The 24,185-nt window shown below is 40.2% G+C and overlaps 1 long non-coding RNA gene across 7 annotated transcripts in view; it reads left to right on the forward strand.

The window, feature by feature from the left end:
- The first annotated feature begins 4,479 nt into the window (after nucleotides 1-4,479).
- Nucleotides 4,480-24,185, forward strand: part of LOC105491743 (uncharacterized) — a 74,421-nt gene continuing 54,715 nt past the window's right edge. For 2 of the 7 annotated variants that reach the window (XR_011614878.1, XR_011614872.1), the window contains exons 1-3: nucleotides 4,487-4,734; nucleotides 12,012-12,082; nucleotides 16,185-16,238. This is a non-coding gene — a long non-coding RNA (uncharacterized lncRNA). Of the gene's footprint in view, nucleotides 4,735-12,011; nucleotides 12,083-16,184; nucleotides 16,239-24,185 lie in introns of all 7 variants that reach the window. The other 5 variants (XR_011614875.1, XR_011614874.1, XR_011614873.1 and 2 more) reach the window with 4 other exon arrangements.

The following is a 24,185-nucleotide window of genomic DNA, read 5'->3' on the forward strand; positions in this document are numbered from 1 at the left end:
GTGACTAAATATTTTCACTCTTCGAGTTGAAGACCAATTATCCTTCAAGAAACGTCCCCTAATCCAGCATGGTTATTCATCACCTTCTTTAAATTACCCAAGCGAAGTACATTGGCATATTTAGTTGTGTCATTTGCATATGAAAACATATTTCATCAATGACTTCTTAAGTATTTGTCTCTCCTTCCTCCCAAGGTTTCAATAAACGGATGCCAAGAATTTATGGAGAAAATTATAAAAGTTTACTAAAAGATATGAGAAACTGAATGAATGAAGCAAGCAATTGTATTCATGGACAGGAAAAGGCAATACAAGGGAAAAATATCATTTCTCCCCAAACTAGTCTGCAAAATCAAAATAAAGTGAACAATTTTTGTTGTTGTTGTTGTTACTGCTGTTGTTTTTTTAAAGAGAAAGAGGCTCGCACTGTTGCCCAGGCTGGAGTGCAGTGGCACGATCATAGCCTCAACCTCCTGGGCTCAAGCGATCCTCCTGCCTCAGCCTCCCAAATAGCTGAGGCACACACCACTGTGCTTGGCTAATGCTTTCTATTTATTTTTTGTACAGACAAGTTTTCCCCATCTCGCCCAGGCTGGTCTTGAACTCCTGGGCTCAATTTTTCTGCTTGGCCTCCCAAAGTGCTGAGATTACAGGCATGAGCTACTGCACCCAGGCTGCACAAATCTTGTATATAACTTGATAAAATTTTATGTCTCAATACACTTCTGTGATTACCAGCCAGATCAAGATATGTAACATTTTCTGCATCCAAGAAGAAGGTTTCTTCATGCCCGTGCTCCCCACCCTCCCTGACAACCAGGAGATTCCCTTATGATTCCTCTCACTACAGTTTTTTATCTTCATATAAATGGAATGAATCATGATGTACTCTGGCCTCTTTACCTCAACTTATGTATATAAGATGCATCCATATTGTTGTGTATAGTAGTAGTACATTCTTATTCATTGCTATGTAATTTTTTTATCCAATTTGAGGACATTTAGATTATTTCCAGTTTTTGCTACTGTGGATAATGCTGCGATGAATATTCTTGTATATGATCATAAATACTCGGGTATATGCCCAGTGGTAGAATTATTGGGTAGTATGGTTTGTGTATAACTAGCTTTAGTAGATAGTGTCTGATGTAGTTTGGGTATGTGTCCTCACCCAAACCTCATGTCAAATTATAATCCCCAATGTTGGAGGTTGGGCCTGATGGGAGGTAATTGGATCATGGGAGTGGGTTTCTTATGAATGATTAAGTACCATCCCCCTTAATACTGTCTTTGCAACAGTGAGTGAGTTCTTGGGAGATCTGGTTGTTTAAAAGTGTGTGGCACCTCCCCCCACCCTACTTGCTCTTGCTTCTGCCATGTAAGATACCGTCTCTACGTTTGCCTTCTGCTATGATTGGAAGCTTCCTGAGGCCTCCCCAAAAGCAGAAGCTGCTATGCTTCTTGTGCAGTCTGCAGAAGCATGAGCCAATTAAACATTTTTTCTTCATAAATTACCCAGTCTCAGGTATTTCTTTATAGCAATGCAAGAACAGACTAATACAGTGACACACAGTTTTCCAAAATGATTAACCAATTTAAACACTCACCAACAATGGGTGAAACATATAGTTGCTCCATATTCTTGTCAATGCTTGGTATTGGAAGTCCTTTTAATTTAAGTCATTCTGGTGGTAGTTTTGGAATCTTGTTATAATTTCAATGTCCATGATACAGCTATATATATATATACATATATATATATATGTGTATATATATATATTTTTTTTTGAGACAGAGTCTGACTCTGTTGCCCAGGTTGGAGTGCAGTGGTGCCATCTTGCTCACTGCAACTTCCGCCTCCCAGGTTAGAGCGATTTTGTGCCTCAGACTCCCTAGTAGCTGGGATTACAGGTGCTCACCACAGCTGCCCAGTTAATTTTTATGTTTTTAGTAGAGATGGGGTTTTGTCATGTTGCCCAGGCTGGTCTCCAACTCCGGGCCTCAAGGGATCCACCTACCTCAACCTCCCAAAATGCTGGGATTACAGGCGTGAGCCACCGCGCCCGGCCATGACATAGCTATTAATATAGAACTTTTCACATTGGGCCTATAGGTCAATCTTGGAATTCGCCCTTTCAGAGACTATTCATATTTATATGCATATTGATGCATGGCAGGGGCTGGTATACACACCTTGGTGTATGGCTGAGCCATAACTGGAGCATACCTGAAAATAACCCTATTCTAAGTGTGTTTGGAGTCCTAGCCTAAGGAATCCAGGAGTAGCCAACACTAAGATTCACTCTTTATCTATGAGGGACATCCACACCCGTGCCCCATCTCTTGGAACACAGGCTGTACAGTGGATCAGGGCCCTTTGTTTTGGGTTAAATGGATGTTGCTAGAAGGAGGGTGCTAAGTGAAAATGCTGTATAGACTACATGCCTTTTTTATGAACAGTAGCAGTTCTCCTGGCCAGCCCACCACCACTGGACCACCCCTGTATGTAAGTCCTGAATAAACCTTGTATCTCCTTCGCGGGCTCCGCCTCTCCTATAGTGCCATCGCAATTGGAATCAATGGGGATCCGGAAGGACAACTGGCCATTTAGATAACATGTGAAAATTAACCAATGTAATTGGTTACATTGTAACATTATTTAAAATATTATTTTTAAATTATTATATAACAGTAACATATTATTATTAAAAAATACATATGAACATTTCAATAAAGGCAGAAAAAGCACTTGATATTGAATGCTTTCCTCTTGATGTTATAACCAAGACAAGGAAGTCCATTATCACTATTTCTATTCAATAGTGGACATACTAGCCAGTAACAAAACTAAAAAGTATAAGGATAACAGAGAAGTTAAACCACCTTTATTCACAGATTCCAAGATTGTGATCACATAAATTCCAAAAGACTCTACACAGTATTACAAATAATAGGGGAACTTAGCAAGATGCTTGAATATAACATCAATAGGTAAAAATCAATAGCGTTCCTGTAGTCTTACAACAAATGAGAATATTTTACAAATGCTATTTAACATCGCATTCAAAACACTACTCAAGAGGAAATCTAATGAAAGATATGTGTGATCTCTATACTGCAATCTATCCAAGCACAGCTGCATTAAAGTATAGATACGTGTACAATCTACAAAACATTGCCAGGAGAAATTAGAGGCCCTTAAATAAACGGCCTCTTAAATGAACTGAAGGACTTAATATTGTTAATATACTAGTTATCCCCAAACAGATCTATAGATCCAATGCAAGCCCAGTACAAATTCCAGCAGTTTTGTTTTTTTTAAAACTGACAAACTAATTCCAAAATTCACCTAGAAATACAATGGCCTTAGAATAAGCCAAAGCAATCTTGGGAGAATAAAGTCACAGGACTTCGAGACTTATTATAAAGCGACATTAATTAACACAGTTTGGTAGTGGTAGAAAGGTAGATAAAGACCACTCCCTCCAGCTCCCCAATCTGCCCCCATCCCTGGAACGCGCTAGCACCTTTCCCCATCCGCTCAGCATGGGTCAAAGGGCGCTGAGGGAGGGCCTGACCGACTGGAGTGGGAAACAAAGCGGCCCTGAGATCACTTCAGACCACCTTCCGCCCCTCAGTGCTTTCGGATAGAAAAGGTTTTCCTTCTTGATCTGGGAAACCCACTAAGAAGAAATCCTGAGCTGTGGAGTTATGAGGAAGGGAATGAATAGCACGCGGGCGCCGGGCGCGTCTCCCCGGAACCAGAAGGCTATTAGGTCAGAACGATTTCCAGCGAGTCCCAGCCCTTTTCCATTCCCAGCGCAATGATCGCGGGAATCCAGGCGCCATCCAGGCCCCTCTGTCCCCTGAAAAGACCGCGCAGCCGCCAGTGACATCACGGAGACGAAAGCCATGATAAAACCTAGGGAAAACGGAGCTTGAAGTAGCTTGTGTTATTATTATTATTATTATATTTTTGAAAAGGAGTCTCGCTCTGTCGCCCAGGCAGGAGTGCAGTGGCACAATCTTGACCCACTGCAACCTCTGCTGCCCGGGTTCAAGGGATTCTCTTGCCTCAGCCTCCCGAATAGCTGGGATTACAGGCGCGTGCCACTAGGCCCGGCTAGTTTTTATAGTTTTAGTAGACAGGGTTTCAGCATCTTGGCCAGGCTGGTCTTGAACTCCTGACCTCGTGATCCACCCGTCTCGGCCTCCCAAAGTGCTGGGATTATAGGCGTGAGCCACGACGCCCGGCCTGTAGCTTCTGTTATTAACGGACAAGCAAACGCCCCTGCCCGTACACGTTCCTGAAGGATAACGGTGTGTTACAAAAGTGCCTCTGAGCTACTACTCCTGGAGGCTCTGTCGGAGTGCCCGCGGGCGTGGGCGCGGAGGAAAAGAGGGAGAACCCGTAGGCCCAGGCCTCCGTAACCATAGCTGCGAGGGGGCGGGGACTGTGAGCGCGGGTCCCGGGCCGGGGTGCCGGCTGGGAGAACTCGGTCCTCCACTGACCCAGCCGGCCACGCGCCCGCGGGTCGCCTCCCCGTCCCGCTAGCAGCACGCTGCGTGGCTGCTCGTTGGCTACTTAGGACGGAAGCTCGGTTGGTGTTTCTGCCGAAGTTTCCCCCTTGGGCGGTGGCGGAGTTTCTGAGCGCGGTAGTAGCAGCTCCGGCGGCAGCAACAGTGACTACGAGGGATGGCGGCGGTTGCAGCAGGACCTGCAGCATCCCAGAGGTGCGTGTTTTTCCTTCCCTTTGCTATTTATTTTATCCCCCTTTCCTTGGCCAGTGGGCTCTGCTGGAGTCGTTTTTCTGACAGATTTTTCCAGAGCTTCTCAGATGCTCTAATCGACCGGGACCCCCAGGCGGCGTTAGAGGTGAGAGAGCCTTTTCTGCTCCCTCCACTCCCGGCTGACCCGCCTCCTGCCAGCACCGCCTGATTGGCACCCAGGCTCTAGGGATGCTGCGTCTCAGCCCCAGTGTTGAGATTCTCTGTCTCCTTTCTCTGTCTCCCGGTAGCCGCGTTACCTCAGACTCCTCCTGTCTTGCCCTTTCCACTTCCAGACTCCTGCATTCCTGAAGCTTCTGAGAAAAACCTCCTCTATTTATTGGGAGCATGGTTGGCATCTGTAGTTGGGCTGAAAGGATTTTTTTTTTTTAATGGCGTTTATGACTAGAAGAGAAAAGTGGACTCTGGGCTCGATGAAAATTAATTTTTTCGTTTGATAATCATTGTTGCCATTCTTATATAAAAGTGTCGGTATGATGTCAGTCTACTGGAACAAAAACCTTCTCCCTCACGTCCCTGAAACTTTCTAGATGTCTTGTCATAGTTCTTTATTCACTCATTTGTTTATCAAACATTTTTTAGGAGTTGCTGTGTGCAAAGGCGCTGATTGCTATGGTTTAGTCTTAGTTATATACTTAGCTAACCTAGAAATCACTTCTCGTAGGTGTGTAGTGAAGACAAACTATAAAGCTGTAAAGGAACGTAAAAGAGCAAGAGTTAATAAGAGTTAAAGAAGAGCCTAAACATAAATGATGCTGTGGGTCACAGAATTTTAACAGGAGATCTTTTTTGGTTTTTGTTCTGTTTCTTTTTGCTTTAAAGCACAGAAAAAAAAGGAAACCCTGTTTTGTTGTTATGATCTAACATAAGTAAGGTTAACAATTTCAGGCAAGACAGCATCTTTTCTAGCTATGGCTTTTATAAGAAATGTGCCACAGGGTACTAGAGCCTCTGTTAAGGTGATAGTTGAGCAGAGACCTGAAGGAATAAGAGAATGAGCTTGGAAGCTCTGGGAAAGAACATTCCAGGCAGGACCAAGAGCCAGTGCAGAGACCCTGAAGTAGGAATGAAGTGGGTCTGTATATGGAGCAGCAAAAAGGCCCTTTTTGTTAGAGAGCCCATTTGATTAGGAGATAAGGTTGGACAGGAAACTAGGAGCCAGGTCCTGTAAGGCCTTTTAGGGTCCAGGTATGTTTTTCGAATCTAAATATATAGACCTTTAGACACCAGCAATAAGGCTTCTGGGATCAGTTTTGGGATAATGTTACAGGAAGCAGTGAGAATTTTTCTCCATAATTTTTTATATTAGATAGCTATTACTTTGAATTACATTTCTTAATTGTCATGTTAGGCCTAGTGCTTCCTTTGGAAATCCAGTTTATATAAAAGTTGCTTTTAGGCTGGGCGCAGTGGCCCATGTCTGTAAAATTAGCTGGGCCATGGTGGCAGGTGCCTGAAATCGCAGCTACTTGGGAGGCTGAGGCAGGAGAATCGCTTGAACCTGGGAAGCGGAGGTTGCAGTGAGCTGAGACCATGACACTGCACTCCAGCCTGGGTGACAGAGTGAGACTCTGTCTCAAAAAAAAAAAAAAAAAAAAAAGTTGCTTTTAAAGAATATTAATATAATGAACTTCATTGTCACTTTCCATCTTATTTTACTTATTATTATTATTATTTTTGAGACAGGGTCTCACTCTGTCACCCAGGCTGGAGTACAATGGCACAATCTCGGCTCACTGCAACCTCCACCTCCCAGGTTCAAGTGATTCTCCTGCCTCAGCCTCCCAAGTAGCTGGGATTACAGGCGCACACCACCACACCTGGCTAATTTTTGTACTTTTTAGTAGAGATGGAGTTTGGCCATGTTGGCCAGGCTGGTCTCAAACTCCTGATCTCAGGTGATCCGCCCGCCTCAGCCTCCCAAAGTGCTGGGATTACAGGTGTGACTGCACCTGGCTTCAAATTTTTTATTGAGGCATATATGATACGTGTAAATAACACAAATTTTAAGTTCTACAGTTTGATGAGTTTTTACCTATGTGTACACCACCCAGATCAAGATATAGAGCGTCTCCATTCATAAAGTTCCTTCATGCTCCTTCCCAGCCAGCAGTTCTTCTTACTGTCCTGCTGACTCCTGTTTTCACCTCCATCACCATCAGTTCGTTTTGCTTGATATTGACTCATAAACAGAATCATATAGTAGGTGCTTTATTCAATGTAGGCAGTCTGTTTTTGCTTTAATCATTACATGAGTATACATCCATATTGTGTGAAGCAGTAGTTCTTTTGCATTGCTGTGTAGTATTCCGTTGCATAATTGTATAAATATATGTTGTATGAATGTAAGTATAGCACAGTTTATTCTGATTGGACATCTGGTTTATTTCTAGTTATTAGCTAGCATAAATAAAGCTTCTGTGAGTACTCTTGTGTGTATTCTGGTGAACACATGCATTTCTTTCTTTTGATTATATATACCTAGGAGTAGAATTGCATAGAATAGTCATGTGGATAGCACTAGTACCTTGGTTTTTAATGTGTGGCTCTTGGACCAGCAGTATCAGGATCACCTGGCAGTTCATCAGAAGTGCAAATTGTCATTGAAAATCCTTATGGGCCAGGTGTGGTGGCTCACGCCTGTAATCCCAGCACTTTGGGAGGCCGAGGCGGGTGGATCACCTGAGGTCAGAAGTTTAAGACCAGCCTAGCCAACATAATGAAACCCCGTCTCTATTAAAAATACAAAAAATTAGCTGGGCCCTGGTGGCAGGTGCCTGAAATCCCAGCTACTTGGGAGGCTGAGGCAGGAGAATTGCTTGAACCTGGGAGGTGGAGGTTGCAGTGAGCCGAGATCACACCATTGCACTCCAGCCTGGGTGAGAGAGTGAGATTTCGTTTTTTTAAAAAATGTCCTTATGACTCATGTAGTCCAGTACTTCTTACTCTTCCTTTTCACAGTGTACATAAGAAAGCAGACCTGGCTGAGTGTAGTGGCTCATGCCTGTAATCTTACCCCTTTGGGAGGCTGAGGTGGGAGGATCACATGAGACTAGGAGTTTGAGATCAGGAGTTCAAGACCAGCCTAGGCAACATAAAGATACCCCATTTCTTAAAAAGAAAACTGAGACCCAAGTAAATCCAAATGATCTGTCATAGAGACACACCAGTTACGGCAGAAGGGGGACCTCAGGACACAGGTTTCCCAAATTTTAGTCTAGTGCTATAGAACAGTGGTCCTCAAAGGTATGGGCTCCAGTTGAGCTGCAGCATCAACATATTAGAAATGCAAATTATTTATTTATTTATTTATTTGAGACAGAGTCTTGCTCTGTCACCCAGGCTGGAATGCAGTGGTGCAATCTCAGCTCACTTCAACCTCCACCTCCCAGGTTCAAGCAATTCTCCTGCGTCTGCTTCCCAATTAGCTGGGATTACAGGCATGTGTAACCACACCCAGCTGATTTTTATAGATTTAGTAGAGACGGGGTTTCACTGTGTTGGCCAGGCTGGTCTCAAACTCTTAGCCTCAAATGATCCACTACCCTCAGCCTCCCAAAGTGCTGGGATTACAGGTGTGAGCCACTGTGCCTGGCCCTAGAAATGCAAATTCTCAGGACCCACCACAGACCCCTAATCAGAAACCTTGGGTGTGGGGAGGATGATCATGATAAGAACCAGCTGTGTTAAGAAGAAATGTTCTTTTTAAACTGTGAGATGACCTCACAAAAATGAACAGATCAATGTAAATTATTAAATAATTGGTAGTGATAAGTAGGGCTGAAACCTTGATGATGAATGTGAGGGTATTTCTCCTGGATTTTCCCAAGGGCTGCTTTAACAGCCATTTGGGATTCAGGTCACTTGGTATCATGTGAGTTAAAATGTGTACATTTTATATAAGGTCATCCAATTAGGAATAAAGGGGAATTGTTCTTATCACATATGCTGTTTCACATTTTTCATTCGTTCAACAAAGAATGAACATTAAGTGGTGAATGTTGTAGTGGAAATCAGGACTCTCAGGATGAAAAAACTTCAATAAGTGAGTTTTCAGTCTAGTGGAAAGACAAGTCAACAGATCATTAAAATATAAGGTAACTACTGTAATGGTGTTGTGTATAAAAGAGCATAGCAGAATAGAATCTGACTGAGGGAGTTAAAAAACTTTACAGAGGAGGTTGCAAAATTCAGTAGGGAGGGAAAACGTGAATTTTGAGAATCGTTCAAGGCCCAGTGTGTGCGGTGGTGAAGAGTCCAGGCTCTGGAGTCAGAGACTCTTGGGTCAAAATTCTGGTTTCATGATAACTGTGTAACTTTGGTAAGGTTCCTGTCATCACTCCAGAGCAGACTTCTCATCTGCCAAATGGGAACAAATAGGACCTACTTGAAAGGGTTATTATGAGGATAAGTGAGGTACCCTGTATGGTATGCTTAGTACAGTGCCAGGCACATGGCAAAGACTACATAACTGTTCTGTTTTGGGAATAATACAAGTTGTTAGTAGTATTAGAACATAAAATGTGAGGAGGCAAGTGCCAGGAGATAAAGGCTAAACAAGTGGAGAGAGGCCAGGCCATCAAAGGCATTAAAGCTCAGCAGATGGTTTTCATTTTATCATATGATCATGGAGATCTGTGAAGAATTTGGAGGAAAGAAATGAAATTTTCTGAATTACAAAACCTACTTTAAAAGCAGAGTAGATAATGAATTGGAGGAGTCACAAGGGATAGTGGATCGCAGGAAGATGGTGGTGCAGACCCGGTCAAAGATGAATATCTGCATGTAGGGCAGTGATTGAGGGCATGGCGGGGAGTTGTTTTATGTAAAATGCACTGGACTTGATGATTGGTATATAAGGGATGACTCCTGAGTTTCTGGCTGGTGGAATGTAGTAGGAATTGGTGCCTTTCACTTAAATGGCATCTAGGATGATAGCACTTAAAGACTGCATTCAGCATGAGGGAATAGGTTTGAAGACAGGAAGTAGTTTTAGATTTTGAATATTTGTCTTTGAATTGCCTCTGGGACATTTCGGGTGAAGTCTAGAGAAAACAATGCTGATATTGCACGGGAGCACTGTTTAGGCTCTCAAGATAGACTTGAGTCATCAGGGTGATTCAAGACATATGTGAAGCCCCGACACCACTTAGAGAGTCAAAGAATGTTTCTAAAGGGGAGGAAGTCTAAGTACTGAGCCCAAGGAAAACATCAGATTTTTAATTTTTATTTATTTTTTATTTTTTTATTTTTTGAGACAGAGTTTTGCTCTTGTCACTCAGGCTGAAATGCAATGGCACAGTCTCGGCTCACTGCAACCTCTGCCTCCTGGGTTCAAGCGATTCTCCTGCCTCAGCCTCCTGAGTAGCTGGGATTACAGGCATGCACACCATGCCTGGCTAATTTTGTGTTTTTAGTAGAGATGGGGTTTTGCCATGTTGGCCAGGCTGGTCTTGAACTTCTGACCTCAGGTGATCCACCCATCTGGGCCACCTAAAGTGCTGGGATTACAGGTGTGAACCACCGCGCCCAACCCAGAAAACATTAGTTTTTAAGAAGCAAACAGAATGGTAAGCTGAAAGAACTTACCTTTCAGCTTGCTGGATTTGATAAGGGGTTACTAGTGGCTTTGAGAAGATTGAGACTAGAGAGGCAAATGTTTTTATATTTTGTGGCAAAGGAGATGTGGTCAAATTAGAGATTGGGGAAAAGGCAGAAAAATGTCTGCAAGGAGAGAAATCAATACTTTTCATTGAGTGCTTACTGGGTGCTAGGTATAGATCTAAGTAAGCCCAAAACCCTGGATTGATCTTCAGTTTATCTTATCCTGCATTGGCAAGTCTTGCTGGTTCTAATACATTCCAGCTCATTATATTTCTCTTCATCACCTGTGTGGCTAACATCCTTTTCTAGCCTAGACTTAAGGTAGAAGTTTCCTAAGAAGTTTCCGTTTCCAGTCCTGATTTGTTATTATGTATTCACCATACAGCAACCAGAATGACATTTAAAAAGAGTAAATTGGACCATGTCTCTCTCCTACTAACAACGAACTTTCCATGGCTTTCCATCGCACCTAAGGAGCCCAAATTTCTTATAACAGCCTGCAAGATACAAAGTGAGGCCCTTGAAGCAGCATCTTATAGCTTCTTTGCTCTCTTAGTTGGAGCCACACTTTCTTTCTGTTGATCGAATGTAACCCCAGGTGAGTTGAGGGGCATCTGTATTCATTGCTTTGTGAGAATTATGCTACTAGGTTAAAGCAAAGTCAGTGACACATGTGGCTATTGAAATAATTTTACGATTTAAGAAAACTGGAAAAATCCCTAGCGTTTGTAGGCAGTTGGCAGAAAATAAAAGTGCTCCTGTGTTCCTGCACTTGTCCTTGATCTCCCTAGTTGTGTAATCTCTTACATAATTATTTTTCCAGCTACCACACCTACATGTTGTGACTGCACAGGGTGAAAAAGTTTTAATCTCTCTAATGTTAACTCTTGATCAGTTGCTATAGCCATCTATTAGATTGTATCTGGCTTTGAACAGAATGTTTAATTGCATTTTATTAGAGTTGTGTGCTATTGATAGAGGATAAGAGAGGGCAACGTAAGCTTGATGCCGTATGTATGTATTTATAGCAGGTATGATTCAACTTTAAATATAAAGTTATAGTTCTATTATTTTGTTAACCTAGTATGTGATAGGAGATCTATACTTAATATATTTTAATATAGTGATGATTGAAATAACTGCAAGGTATAGATGAAACTGATGGATTTCACATTCCTTTTTTGTTTATCATTTGGAATTTACTCTATTTAACTGACTAGAGAACATCCTATTCTTCAATCAAGCTGAATAGGCTACATTTAACGCTATGAAAGCTCTATATCTATTAGCTTTATATCCCATCTTGTTTCTGTTGATAAGTGTAACTTTATTCTTTAAGTAAGAAACTGCTTTAATTCCTTGGTATAATGATATTTTGGAACAAGCAAGTATGTACAATTAAAGTGAAATTCCTTCTGAAGTAAGTTCTAAAATTGAATTTTACTGGAAATGGTACTAGATGTTAATAGTATTTTAGAAAGTGTCTTGGCATACTAACATATACTTAAAATAAATTTTTTCTTTCAACAATAGAAAATACTAAGATGTTTCTATTTAGAAAGAAGGCTATTTTCCAGATCTTGTGTGTGTGTTAATTTGTTTTAAATATGTTCATGCAGGATATGTGAATACCATTAAAAAAACTATGCTGCTGCTCTAGAAACTTTTATAGAAGGACAAAAATTAGATAGTAAGTATTAAATTATAATTTTATAAACGTATCCATTTCTGTCTTAAATAGCAAAGCTGAATTTTGTTAATGTTAATCTCAACTTAATTACAGAAACCCAATACCTATTTTTCTCATCTTAATTACATTTCATATTGTTTGCAGATATGAGATCACTTAAAATTGGTTAAATCAGTCTTTTAGCATTTAAACCACAGATAAACTTACCATTAGAAGTAAAAAAAACTATATGGAAACACTTAACATGCTCTCTCAACTTAGTCTGGCTTTGTTTTTTTCTAATGGAGAAATGAAAGTTTAATTTGCTTTCTTGGTCAGAAGTCTGTTCATTTTAAGTTAACCAGAATGCTGAGATGGGAAATCTTAACAATAAGGTTTTTATAGAGGAATGAAGTGTATATTTCGATAAATTATGAGAGGGTACAGAAGAAACACAGAGTTTTGAGAGTATTGTGAGTTTTTAATGTTGTATTTTTTAGGGGAATATATGAAAATTATTACAGCAGTGTGGATATCTAGACATATATAGAAATTGTGAGAGCAAGAATTTTAAAGTCAGAAAAATACTAAGAGGTTGTGAGTGATCCCAGAAAATTGTAGACTACATAATCCTACTTGTACTATTATTTTATATTTATGTTATGATAGAATTTTATCACAATTCTCTAAAGCAGTGGTTCTTAACTGGAAATATTTTGTTTCCCAGGAAACTTTAGGCAATGTTTGAAGAGATTTTTGGTTATCATGAATGTTGGATAGGGGATGAGCTACTGACATGTAATGAATATAAACCAGGGGTGCTACTAAATATCCTCTAATGCCCAGGACAGTCCTGCCCAACACAGAAGTATCTGGTTCAAAATGTCAGTAGTGCTGAGTTAAGAAACTCTGCTCTTACATATTATATGTTAAATTCTTACTCTGTCCTGCTTTAAATGTTTGCTTTTCTGCTGTATATCTGTTCAAAAAAAGGACTTTCGGCCTGATTACACAAATGGAAGCTACAAATTAGGAAAGGAAAGGTCTGGGTGATAGGGCTTATTCTCTTTTTTTTTTTTTTGAGACGGAGTCTCACGCTGTTGCCCAGGCTGGAGTGCAGTGGCGCGATCTCGGCTCACTGCAAGCTCCGCCTCCCGGGTTCACGCCATTCTCCTGCCTCAGCCTCCGGAGTAGCTGGGACTACAGGCGCCCGCCACCGCGCCCGGCTAATTTTCTGTACTTTTAGTAGAGACGGGGTTTCACTGTGGTCTCGATCTCCTGACCTTGTGATCCGCCCACCTTGGCCTCCCAAAGTGCTGGGATTACAGGCTTGAGCCACCGCGCCCGGCCTTTTTTTTTCTTTTTTTGAGACGGAGTCTTGCTCTGTAGCCCGGGCTGGAGTGCAGTGGCCGGATCTCGGCTCACTGCAAGCTCCGCCTCCCGGGTTTTAGGCCATTCTCCTGCCTCAGCCTCCGGAGTAGCTGGGACTACAGGCGCCCGCCACCTCGCCCGGCTAGTTTTTTTGTATTTTTTTTAGTAGAGACGGGGTTTCACGGTGTTAGCCAGGATGGTCTCGATCTCCTGACCTCGTGATCCGCCCGTCTCGGCCTCCCAAAGTGCTGGGATTACAGGCTTGAGCCACCGCGCCCGGCCATAGGGCTTATTCTCAAATGTGCTTATCCCAGTTTCAGTTTTGGCATGTGAGTAATAGGGCTATTCAGTCAGCAAGATATCTACACTCCTAGCAAATTCTAGAGTCAAGTTATCTAGTGCCTTGATACATATGTGAAAATCCTGAAAAAACATGAGTCATACCGTCCTCTACATTTTCTTTTTTTTGAGACAAGGTCTCACTCTGTTGCCCAGGCTGGAGTACAATAGTGCGGTCTTGGGCCATTGCACCCTCCTCCTCCTGGGCTCAAGTGATCCACCCACTCCAGCCTCCCAAGTAACTGGGGCTACAAGTACATGCCACCACATCTGACTAATTTTTGCTTTTTTTTTTTTTCAGAGACAGGGTTTTGCCATGTTGAAAAGGCTGGTCTTGAACTCCTGAGCTCAAGTGATCCGCCTACCTCGGCCTCCCAAAGTGTTGGGGTTACAGGTGTGAACCGTTGTGCCTGGCCTCATCCTCTACCTTTCTAGGTCCTATTACTTTTAAGAGCAATAGAAAAATTTCCTACCTAAATTCCTTTCCTGTTTTTCTTTTTTTGGGGGCTGGGGGCGCAGAGTCTTGCTCTGTCACCCAGGCTTGAGTGCAATGGCACCGTCATAGTTCACTGCAGCCTTGAATTCCAGGGCTCAAGCCATCCTTCTGCCTCTGCCTCCTGAGTAGCTGGGACTACAGGCACGTGCCACCACACTGAGCTAATTCGTTAAACATTTTTTTGTAGAGACGAGGTCTTGCTACACTGCCCAGACTGGCCTCTGAACTCCTGGCCTCAAGTGATCCTACTGCCTTGGCCTCCCAAAGTGCTGGCATTACAGACATGAGCCACTGCACCTGGCCCCGAAATGCTTTTCTTGAATAATCTGTCTTGTCTTGTCTTTTCTTTTTTCTTTTTTTTTCTTTTTTCTTTTCTTTTCTTTCCTTTTCTTTTCTCTTCTTTTCTTTCTTTCTCTTTCTTTTCTTTTTTCTTTTCTTTCCTTTCTTTTCTTTCTTTCTCCATGGAATCTTACCCTGTCACCCAGGCTGGAGTGCAATGGCACAATCTCGGCTCACTGCAACCTCTGCCTCCTGGGTTCAAGTGATCCTCTTGCCTCAGCCTCCTGAGTAACTGGGATTACAGGCGCACAGCGCCATACCCGGCTAATTTTTTGTATCTTTAGTAGAGACGGAGTTTTACCATGTTAGCCAGGCTGGTCTCAAACTCCTGACCTCATGATCTGCCCGCCTTAGCTCCCAGAGTGCTGGGATTACAGACATGAGCCACTGCGCCCAGCCGAATAACATCTTAATATCATGCCATTGACATTAATTCTCTAATTATTTCAGAGGTGGCCTTCAGAAGAAGGCCTCCTTGGTAAAATTGCTATTGAGGATATTTCACTGAAAAGCAAATTTATCTATAAATTTAAATCCAGGAAAAATTTAAGTTAAGCTTTTATGCTTCTATTTTTATGAGACAAGGTAAAAAATTTATAACTCGGAGTATTACCTTTTCCCCTCTCTGTGTGATAGATTGCTTGGTTTAGTTACTGATTATTTAAAATAATAAGTTATTCAAAGCTAGGATTTTGATGGAATAGTTCTTCTCTAGAATATAGTGTGTGTGTGACAGTGTATTTAAAATTTTTATTAAGGCCCATGTAGTTGTATTTATTTTATAAATTAGTAAATTGGGAAATTTTAAGAAATTTTTAATTTAAAATTTCCAGATTGCTCTTGCCTACAGTTATCTTGAATTAGTAAGCTTTTATTTAGAGTACTTTCAATATTTTTAACTTATTTTACTATGCACTGTGTTTAAATGTAATCATTGTTCTGTGTCCCCAGAGATGAAAAAGTTGTAATATTTACACTATTATCTGTAAGTATATAATTTATCACCTGTAGCCTCTCGACTGCCATGTAGCTTGGAGATATGACAAAACTTTACGGAATTTCAAGATGCTTCTCGTTGTTGGTAGGAAAGGCATGGTAACAGATAAAGCCACTGAGAGAATAGTAGACTGAAGAGGTAGCTGCATTGAAGAGCAAGCTGGGGCTGGTAAAGGCTTATGGGCTTCAACTCAGCTCCCAGTTACCAAGCCTCCTCCCCAACCTAACTAATGGCATATTAGGAGTCTGATTTAGTTCTGACTTTGTTGTGTGTATGAGGAAACTTCTCTAAGGGCAGAGTGGTTGAGGGAAATGTACATTATTTTTATCTGTGAAATTAGGTTGACCATAGTTAAAATTAATTTAAAAAATCAAAATGTTTCAGGACGAACAGCTAAATATTAAACTATGGGTATATTTATAGCTATAACAGTTTGCCATTAAATTCTGTTAAGACAGGTTTTATTCACTGCTGACTCCCCAGTGCCAAGAACAGTGCATGGGATGCAGTAAGTATTTAATAATTATTTGCTGATTAATAGGTTGTGGAGATGAGTGATGTGATAGTTTTTTTCTTTCTAGGTGCAGATTTTAATGTCAGTGACTGAATTAAAAGGTGTTGAGAAGCTCAGAATGGTATGTAGGTCTCCCGTGGTATTTCAATTTAAAAAGAAGTAAACATTTGAAATTTTTTGGTTTAAACAAATTTGTTTTTACATTTATAATTTATTTAAAATAATACATGTTTCCTTAAATATAGACTTCCAAAATTACACTGGTTTTGCCTAGCTTCTTATGTTGAAAAGGAGATTTGGGTGGATTTACTTGTATGGGCGACAGAGCGAGACTCTATCTCAAAAAAAAAAAAAAGTACAAACTACTATTAAGATGAATCTGCTTTTTTGTTTTGTTTTTTAATTAAGCTGAATTTTATGTTACTTTATTATGAGGGAACAGTGAATAATTTAAATTACAGTTTAAGTAACTAAGTTTTAGATTCCTTTATATTTTCAAAAAGAAAGATATACAATAGAATTAATATTCAGATAATATGTAACCGTTACTCAAAATATGTAGATAATAGCCAGGCGCGGTAGCTCATGCCTGCAATCCCAGCACTTTGGGAGGCCCAGTTGCGCGGATCACCTGAGGTCAGGAGCTAGAGACCAGCCTGGCCATCATGGTGAAACCGCATCTCTACTAAAAATACAAGAATTAGCCGGGTGTGGTGGTGCGTACCTGTAATCCCAGCTACTCAGGAGGCTGAAGCAGAAGAATCACTTTAGCCCGGGAGACAGAGGTTGCAGCTAGCCGAGATCATGCCAGTGCACTCCAGCCTGGGTAACAGAGTGAGACTCTGCCTCAGTTAAAAAAAAATATAGAGAGAGATAATAGTGTGGTTTAGTAAGAAAAGTAGTGAACTGAAAATCAAGAAATCTGACTCTGGATCTTTGCTTGCCCTGTGAATTTAGTCTAGGCACAAAATGACTATGACTAAATTTTCAGTACCTTTGAAAGGAAGTCCGTGGACCAAATGAGCTCTGGAACCCTTTCAGCTGTAAAATTATATGAAGGTATAATGATAAATGAGTTAATGCGAATACATGATATAGATAGGCTTTTTCCATTACTACTCCTTTTTTATATTTTATTTATTTATTTATTTTTGAGACAGAGTCTTGCTCTGTTGTCCAGGCTGGAGTACAGTGGTGCAACCCCAGCTCACTGCAACCTTCACCTCCTGGGTTCAAGTGATTCTCCTGCCTCAGCCTTCTGAGTAGCTGGGACTACCGGAGCCCACCACCATGCCCGGCTGATTTATATATTTTCAGCAGAGATGGGATTTCACCATTGTTGGCCGGACTGGTCTCAAACTCCTGACCTTAAGTGATCCGCCTGCCTTGGCCTCCCAAAGCACTGGGATTACGGGCTTGGCCACTACACCTTTTTTATACAAAGTCCTGTAGCATACTGTGTTACTACTATTTATTAACTTGAAGTTCTAAGGACATGTGAAGTTTCCTATTGTGGAATAGGATCAGGGTTGGCCTGTGTCGTGGAGAATGGTAACTGGGACTTCAGAAAGGAGACAGGTTCAGAGGGTTGGAGCAGGAAGTGTAAAGTGAAGTAGTTTTTTGCATCTAGCTAAAAAGGATCTGCCTATTTATTTATTTAAAGATTGTCAGGAACAGAGCTGTTTAATTATGAGGCAGATTTATGAAAAGCTGCTTGGGACAATAGAAAGTGAGAAAAGGGATGAAATCTTGTCAAGATTTTTGTTTGTTTGTTTGTTTGTTTTGAGACCGAGTTTCGTTCTTGTTGCCCAAGCTAGAGTGCAGTGGCACGATCTCAGCTCACTGCAACCTCCACCTCCTGGGTTTAAGTAATTCTCTTGCCTCAGCCTCCTGAGTAGCTGGGGTTATAGGTACATGCCACCACGCCTGGCTAATTTTTGTATTTTTAGTAGAGATGGGGTTTCTCCATGTTGGCCAAGCTGGTCTCGAAGTCCTGACCTCAGGTGATCCACCCACCTTGGCCTCCCAAAGTGCTGAGATGATAGGCGTGAGCCACCATGCCCAGCCCTTATCAGGATTTTGGTCTGTCTCTGGTCCTATCCACATAGTGTAGAATTTGCTTAATAAAATACTTTTGAGTAATCAAGCACAAAACTCTAGGTAGATTTGAAAGGGATGTAGTTCTGAAAATTATGAATTTGATTTTTTTGGTGTATGTCTGTCAAGAGATTGCTAATGCAGGTCCATTTGAAGTAATTCACATTGAGTGTGAATAAATGATAAATGACTTAAGAACTTGTATTACTGAGCCATCTCATATACTGGTGGAAGAATAGCATGTGCGGTAAATACACAGGTCTGTGTCGCTAGAATTGAGGATGTAATTAAGCACTCTCATCTCCCATTGTTTTTTCTGTTTTGAATCTTGCATTTGTTGATTTTAACCATTCTTCAATCCTACTTACTATGTTCTCAATTTGTCTTTTCTTCCCCTTTCCTCTTTAAATGCTAAGTAACTACTTTTCTTCCTTGTATAGCAGTTCATGTGTACATTTCATATCCCTCATGCCTATGTAAGTCTTTGAGGATAAGAAGCATGTCTTATTTGTATTTTTGTATGTGCCCCAGTTAGGGTTCCCAGATAAAGTACAGCATGCTCAATTAAGTTTATATTTCTGATAAACAATGAATGTTTATTTTATTTTATTTTATTTTATTTTATTTTTTTTTGAAACAGAGTCTCACTATGTCGCCCAGGCTGGAGTGCAGTGGCCCAATCTTGGCTCACTGCAACCTCTGCCTCTCTGGTTCAAGCGATTCTCCTGTCTCAGCCTCCTGAGTAGTTGGGATTACAGGCATGTGCTACCACACCCAGCTAATTTTTGTATTTTTAGTAGAGATGGGTTTTCACTATGTTGGTCAGGCTGGACTCGAACTCCTGACCTCAAGTGATCTGCCCGCTTTGGCCTCCTAAAGTGTTGGGATTATGGGCATGAGCCATTACACCTGGCCTAATTTTTTATTTTATAAGTATGTTCTGTATTGTATTTTTGTTTGCTAAACTTGGTAGCCCTTGCCGTGTGTATTGTGCAGCGGGTGCTTAGTTCAGTGAATGAATCAAAATTGGGTTCTAGTTTTAGTCCTGTTAGACATTGGCAGAGTATTTTTAGTCCTAGTTTTGCAGGTGGAAAAAATCTGAAGTTAACGGACTCTAAATCTTTCCCCAAGTTTACCTAGTTAACTAAATTGCTCAGCCTGGCCCAGGAGACATACATATATTTCTGACTCCCAACCAAACTAGTGCATCTTTGCTTAGTTTTTTCTAAGTTTTGAATCGAAGAACTTAGATTCTAAGGATTTGTTCTAAAGGATGATTATTTTTCTTGTCTTGACCCTGGAATCTCCATATATATATCTATAGATCTATAGATATATATACACACACACATACACACACACACACAAATATATTCTTGTTAGATTACTAACTCTAAAAACTATTTGGGGAAAAAATTGAAAGAAGTTTTTCTTAATTATGTCTTAAGGGAAATAAATGATAAAAATCTTTCAATTTCCTTTTTAATACAGTAGAGGGAGACAGTATTAGAATACTGAAAATAAAATCTGTGAGTTACTGAGGCTTACTTTGTGGACACTAAGAGAGAACAGTACTAAAATATTTTGTTTTGCATGTATTCAGATATCTTGATTGTATTTCACTGTTCAGATATCTTGAATCTTTGTAAATTGAGAGAAGATGCATTTTGCTGGGGAGAATCTGCTTAGTATTAGAGATTCTGTAAAATTTGCAGCTTTTAAGCTACAAGGGTGATTAAGGGTGATTTCTATGCTTTTGAGAATTCTCTTCTTTCCCACCTTCAAGGTTGAATGAATGTTGCATATCCATGTGTAGTCAGTGGTTAAGTGTTATTAATTTGAGTGATATATAATTTGCAATGAAAGTAGGAAGAGAAAGAGGTAAAACCTTGAAATTAATGAAATAGCATTTCTTAACTATTTTACAATATAATATTTAATATGCTTTTTCCAAGCCAGGATTCATTATTTTTTCAGTATCTCTGATAGTTATTTCTACCTTTTACTGAATATCACCTTTCATGTTAGCCTATTAATTTTTTAGAAATTAAGAAACTATAATATTTTTATTTCATTTTGTTAATTTAATGACACTATTCTCTGGTCACAGTCTCAGAATTGTGACTTTAGTGTCACCTATATTGTGAAATAGTCATTTTAAAAATTAAATTTTTTTTGAGACAGAGTCACACTCTGTTTTCCAGGCTGGAGTGCAGTGGCGTGATCTTGACTCACTGCAACCTCTGCCTGCTGGGTTCAAGCAATTCTCCTGCCTTAGCCTCCTGAGTAGCTGGGACTACAGGTGCCCGCCACCATGCCCGGCTAATTTTTTATATTTTTAGTAGAGATGGAGTTTCACCATGCTGACCAGGCTGGTCTCGAACTCCTGACCTCATGATCCACCTGCCTCAGCCTCCCAAAATTTTGGGATTACAGGCGTGAGCCACCGTGCCTGGCATTAATTTTTATTCCCTTTAAGAATTAGAATTCTCAGTCTTTTGGGGTGAATTTGCCCTTGTGGAAATGTTGTTGTATTCCTATTTTCAGTCAGAATAATTTTTCTGTATTAAACAATACAAAATGTGAAAGCCTGGAATTGTGGGAAATAAAATATGTGTCTCAGAAACAAAATAGCCTCCTTTTCTCTTCACTTTGAAGTTTGAAAGTGGATCCCTTTTTTTAATGTTCAGAGAAGAATATATATATGTTAGAGAATCCTGGTGATAATGGAATGGAATGGGGTATCTGGGCATGATGCTCCTGGTTTTTTGTTTTTTTTTTTTGAGATGGAGTCTTGCTCTGTCTCCTAGACTGGAGTGCAGTGGCGCGATCTCAGCTCACTGCAAGCTCCACCTCCCAGGTTCATGCCATTCTTCTGCCTCAGCCTCCCAAGTAGCTGGGTCTACAGGCACCTGCCACCATGCCTGGCTAATTTTTTGTATTTTTAGTAGAGACGGGGTTTCACCGTGTTAGCCAGGATGGTCTTGATCTCCTGACCTTGTGATCCGCCCGCCTCGGCCTCCCAAAGTGCTGGGATTACAGGCGTGAGCCACTGCGCCCGGCCAAAATTGTTGTCTTAATGTCTTGCTTCATACAGTGGTGGTGATAACAGTGAGAATTGTTTATTTTTTTTTAACTGGGTTAGTTAAAAATAAAGATCCACAAATTGTAGATCTTGGAATGTATTCTTGTTACTTTTCATATATTTTGTAATATATATTCATATATTTTTAAAAGAAGAATTTTACTCTACATAATTTTTCACTGTACTGTGTATTATCTCATGTAATTCTCATAGTTACTGCATGGTGTAGGTATTTTTATCCCCAGTTTTCAGGTAGAGAAACTGAACCCAGAGATGTTAAATAATTTGCCCAAGTTTTTTGGCTGATTATACTGATGAAGATACTGATACTAGCATTCTCTCATCAGTTATTTGCCAGACAGGGTTCTTGATTTTTTTTATACATAATATCATTTATTCTTGAGAACCCTAAATGAGTTAGGGCCTACTAAATCATTTACAATACAATACAGTAGGAGAAACTGAGGCTCACTGAGATTAAGTTGCTTGCTTATGGTTATACATCCAACAAATGGCACCTATTTCCGACTCTTTCTGTTTATGCAACTGATTGTTTTTGTCTCAACCCCTGCTTATTTCTGAGGAAATAAGTAAAAATTCTAGCTGAAAAGACATTTCCAGCAAATTATTTCATATTTTGGCTCCCTCTTCTCTAAAATATCAATAATAGTCTTTTTTTAATAGGGTGATTCTATTAAGTGAGATAATGTATGTGAAGCATGTAGCACACAGGGTATATAATAAAAGTCGATAAATGTTACTAGTACTATTCCTATTGTTTTATTTTGGTTATTTAGATTTTTATTCAGGCTGTAAAAGCAGTAAATGCATATTATAACATATCATAGAAAATCTGGAAGAGATAAAGGAGCTTAGGAAGTAATCACTCAGACTCACCACTGATGACATTTTAGCGTATTTCCCTCAGGATAACTAATTATTTCCTGATACACAGGTCAATCACTACACATGACACATATTGGAGTGTTTTTACTTTTGGGAATGTCTCTTCTGATTAATTTCTTTAAGAAGAACAGAGGCTGTGTCCTTATGTACCAGCACTGTTTCTGGCTCAGAGTAGGTACTCAACAAGCATTTGAAATGAGCTGTTAGAAACTTGGGAGAAGACTTCTGAGGTCTTCTCCTTTCATTGCCATTTTTTGCGTTTAAAAAATGATTATAAAAATATTTTACTTTAAAAACAAAGGTAGATGTATTCAGCTGAGCTCAGGAAGACTGAGCTATTATCAGACAAAGGAATTTGATGTAACAATTAAATGTGCAAAGAGCTCAGTAACGGTATGTTGGGAAGGTTGCATTCTGAAGATCAGGGAAGCAATTATTTAATGAGTACAGTCTTGAAGTATATGGTTCTCAAAAGTTTGCCGATAAATTGCCCCAGCTCTTTAGTCTCTGGGAAAGATCCTTCATGTTAGCCTGTAGTGGTAAGTGAGATCTTACTTACCATTTAAGATGGTGGTGTCTGGATATCATGATTGCTTAAGAGTAATGACATCTCTTTAATTTTGAAGTTTCTTTCATTGGAAAAAAGTAAACTGTGCTATGCAGAGGAGACTTTAGAGGTGGATGGTAATACATATGATGTTGGGAACTAATGACCCCACAGTAGGGATTCTTACTGATAACCTGTGAATCCTCTTTTGGGATATTAACATCTTGAGAGCCTTCCCGGTACATATGAGAACAATATTCAAGCAAACTACCAAAGTTTTAAGTTAACTTTTAAAGTGTTTGACTTAAATGAAAATAAGATCGTTTCTTAATGGTTGCAATAAAATCCTCTGAATTGTACTAGTGCCAATTCTAGAACTATCTGCCAGAATCAAGACTTAAAATTTCATTTTTAAAAACATTGAAACATTTGAAAGTACAAGCAGTGAACGTGAATTAAGTGTAAAAGGGAATTAATAGAAAATTAGCCCCTCCAATTTTTTTTTTTTTTTTTTGCTGGAGGTCTTACTCTGTTGCCTATGCTGGAGTACAGTGGCACTGTCATGGCTCACTGCAGTCTCAACTGCCTGGGCTCAAGTGATCCTTCCACTTCAGCCTCCCAAAGTGCCAGGATTACAGGTGTGAGCCACTGCACCCAGCCCCCTTTACCTTTTTTAAAAAAAGCTGCTTTAAGTGGTTTATTACATGCAGCTATTTTGGTGAATGATTAAGTATAATTTCAGAAGCGGAGGTCAGCTTGTCTCGGCTGAAACAGGTTGTTGTTAGCTTGGCCTTTGGCTTTATAAAGGCGTCTTTGTTCATACTACACAATTACATAGGTCAGGAAGGCTCTCAGTAGATGTGAATGCTAGTCTGTACAGCTTTTCAGGTGAAACAAGGAACTTTTTATAGACAATGTGTACATAGTTACAGAAACATGAAGTGTGAATATAGGGTGCCCTGTGGCCAGGTTTAGTGTGGTGATGAACACAGTACTTTCCAGGCCCTCATCTTTTAGATGAGTTGAAAATTAAAGGAGCAAGATGCAATTTTAATCTTTCAGATAACATTAACAGTCCTTTTCAGTAACTGTTGCTGTGTTATTGCCAGCTGTTGGATTTCTGTCTTCTTTTGATGAATATACCAGAAGTGACACTTCAAAGTAACCAGAGTACTATCACTTAATACCGTGTATGAGAATATATTGGTGGTATATTATTTTATAAAAAATTAGCTGGGCATAGTGGCTCATGCCTGTAATCCTAGCTACTCAGGAGGCTGAGGCAGGAGAATCACTTGAACCCGGGAGGCAGAGGTTGCGGTAAGCCGAGATCACGCCACTGCCCTCCAGCCTGGGTGACAGAGACTCTGTCTCAAAAAAAAAAAAAAAAAAAAAATCATAATTAGGGAATTCTAGAGATTCTTATGAAATAT

The sequence above is a fragment of the Macaca nemestrina genome, chromosome 16 (assembly GCF_043159975.1).
Source record: "Macaca nemestrina isolate mMacNem1 chromosome 16, mMacNem.hap1, whole genome shotgun sequence".
NCBI classification, from domain to species: Eukaryota; Metazoa; Chordata; class Mammalia; order Primates; family Cercopithecidae; genus Macaca; species Macaca nemestrina.